Here is a 2,994-nt window from a genome sequence, read left to right as displayed (position 1 = left end):
TAAATGTAACTGGGCTATGTGACATCTGATATCAACCGATCAAGATCTGCGTTTCAGTTATGGATGAAAACTGTCTCAGTTCAACTTTTATTACCCTCATCACGAGTATGCAGGGTGTGTAGACAAAAGCTTTTTATCAGCCAACTGTATGAAAGATAAACATTGTAATGATTAGTCTGATCCAAAATGGCAAAAGCAAAAGACTACCTTCCCCTTAAGAAGAAAGTTTTCAGACCTATGGAAAGGCCAACAATACTAATTAAAAAAAATTGTATTTACTTAGAAGCATTCAGAATGTCAACAAAACAGCTGCAATATCTTTTCTTTTTTTTTTTGCAATTATGGAATGGTATTCAGTTAACAGAACAATAATTATTTCGTATAAGCTGCATCAGAGACAACTGAAGATGAAAAAACTACCATCCCCATAGATAACTAATTTGTGCTGTGCGCCCACAAGAACCTGCTTTAAATTTCCATGCCAATTTACAACCCCCGTACCGTACCAGGCAAGGTTAGTGGCTATTGAAAATACCACCAGGACAGGGCTATCTAAAGACACATTTGGTAATGTGTTAACTATACAAAAAGAGACACTGTACAGTTTAAAAACAAATCTTACACAGCCTTACATTTCAATATTTTTCTTTAAAAGGAGTGAGTTGTGTACAGGGGGGTTAAATGCTTTATAGACAAGAAAAAAAACTGCGCTAGAACCGATTTATTCATCAACATCATCTTCTTCTTCTTCTTCATCCTCTTCATCTTCCTCATCTTCCTCCTCTTCCTTGTTCTCTTGCTTTTTTCAGCCTTGACGACTCCCTTTTTTGCTGCATCAGGCTTCCCTTAAACTCGGTATGCAGCAATATCCTTTTTGTACTTTTCCTTCAGCTTAGCAACCTTCCACTGACAAGGCTGCTTGTCACCTGCAGCAGTGTATTCCACATCTCTCCCAGTTTCTTTGCAGCATCACCAATGGATAGGTCAGGATGCTCTCCTTTGATTTTTGGACGATACTCAGAACAAAACAAGACAAAGGCCGAAGGAGGCCTCTTGGGTGCATTAGGATCCTTGGACTTTTTTGTTTCCCCTTTAGGAGGGATATACGTTTTCATTTCTCTTTCATAACGGGCCTTGTCAGCCTTTGACATGTCTTTGAATTTTCCTTTCTCTTTAGCGGACATGGTCTTCCACCTCTCTGAGCACTTCTTAGAAAACACTGAGAAGCTGACTGAAGCATCTGGATGCTTCTTCTTGTGCTCCTCCCGGCAAGTTTGCACAAAGAATGCACAGGATGACATTTTGCTTCTCGGCTTCTTAGCGTCTCCTTTCCCCATGTTTAATTATTTTTCCTCAGTGAGGCACAGGGGGGCCCAGTGCCCATCCAGCTCTCCCTTGCCCGGGGAACTGTCTCTATGGAGCTCAACGTACTGCAATGGCTATGACAGCTGGAGCCAGACGCAGCCTCCTGACTCTCTCCACTCTGTCGACAGCCATATATTTGTGTCTGTCTGAAAGAGTCTTGCAAAAGTAAATGTATAGGGACTTTCTGGTGGCGCAGTGGTTAAGAATTCGCTGCCAAAGCAGGAGACACGGGTTTGAGCCCCAGCCCGGGAAGATCCCATGTGCCGCGGAGCAACTAAGCCCATGCGCCACAACTACCGAGCCTGCGTTCTAAAGCCCCTGTGGCACAACTACTGAGCCCACGTGTCGCAACTACTGGAGCCCGTGCTCCGAAACAAGAGAAACCACTGCAGTGAGAAGCCCGTGCACTGCAACGAAGAGTAGCCCCTGCTCACCGCAACTAGAGAAAGCCCACACGCAGCAACGAAGACCCAACACGGTCAAAAATAAATAAATAAATAAAATTTTAATAAATAAATAAATGTATAAAATCTGAGGACTTCCCTGGCGGTCCAGTGGTTAAGACTTCACACTTCCACTGCAGGGGGCTCGGGTTCCATCTCTGGTTGGAGAACTAAGATCCTACATGCTGTGTGATGCAGCCGAAAACATAAAATAAAAAAAATAAAATCTGAATTTATTTATTATTTATTTCTTTATTTATTTATGGCTGCATTGGGTCTTTATTGCTGCACACAGGCTTTCTCTAGTTGTGGCGAGCAGGGCTACTCTTCGTTGCAGTGCGCGGGCTTCTCATTGTGGCGGCTTCTCTTGTTCTGGATCACGGGCTGTAGGTGTGCGGGCTTCAGTAGTTGCAGCACACAGCCTCAGTAGTTGTGGCACATGAGCTCAGTAGTTGTGGCTCACAGGCTCTAGAGCACAGGTTCATTAGTTGTGGCACACGGGCTTAGTTGCTCTGCGGCATGTGGGATCTTCCCGGACCAGGGCTTGAACCCGTGTCCCCTGAATTGGCATGCAGATTCTTAACCACTGCACCACCAGGGAAGTCCCAAAATTTGAATTTCAAAGAAGTACAAAGGATGGAGGAATATTTTAAATAATATCACGGGTGGGAAACTGTGTAGGACAAATGACCTGGTTTCTCCAATACTTAAGTTGAAAGGAAAAAAGAGAGAGAGAAAAGGGAGAAGCCATAGATTAAAAGAAGCTTGAAAGGCGTACCAATCAATTACAGTATATGGACTTTATTTAGATCTTGATTTGAACAAAGTGTAAAAACAACCAAACATGCAAACCTGAAATGAGTGAATGTTTGATACGAAGAAATTACTGTTCATTTTTAAGGTGTGATAATGTTATTATGGTTATGTCCTTATAGTTAGGAGTTCCTATCTTTTGGAGATTCATGTTGACATATCTACAAATGAATGGACGTAAAGCCATGGGGGAGGGTAGTATGTGGTGTATAGATGGAAAAAAAAAATGGAAATGAGTTGATAGTTGTAGTTGGGTGATGGGTCCATGGAGTTTCATTATATATTTTCTCTACTTTTATATTTGTTTGAAATGCTCCATAATATGTTCTTAATATAAAAAATTGCCTCCTCCATGGTGCCTAGACCAGCATTT

General features: G+C 42.2%; 1 pseudogene; it reads right to left on the bottom strand.

The window, feature by feature from the left end:
- Positions 1-242: 242 nt before the first annotated feature.
- On the bottom strand, positions 243-1,337 carry LOC101276019 (high mobility group protein B1-like; annotated as a pseudogene).
- Between the last annotated feature and the right edge of the window lie 1,657 nt (positions 1,338-2,994).

Source organism: Orcinus orca, chromosome 11 (genome assembly GCF_937001465.1).
Source record: "Orcinus orca chromosome 11, mOrcOrc1.1, whole genome shotgun sequence".
Classification (NCBI taxonomy): Eukaryota; Metazoa; Chordata; class Mammalia; order Artiodactyla; family Delphinidae; genus Orcinus; species Orcinus orca.
This window is presented reverse-complemented; position numbering and strand designations above follow the sequence as displayed.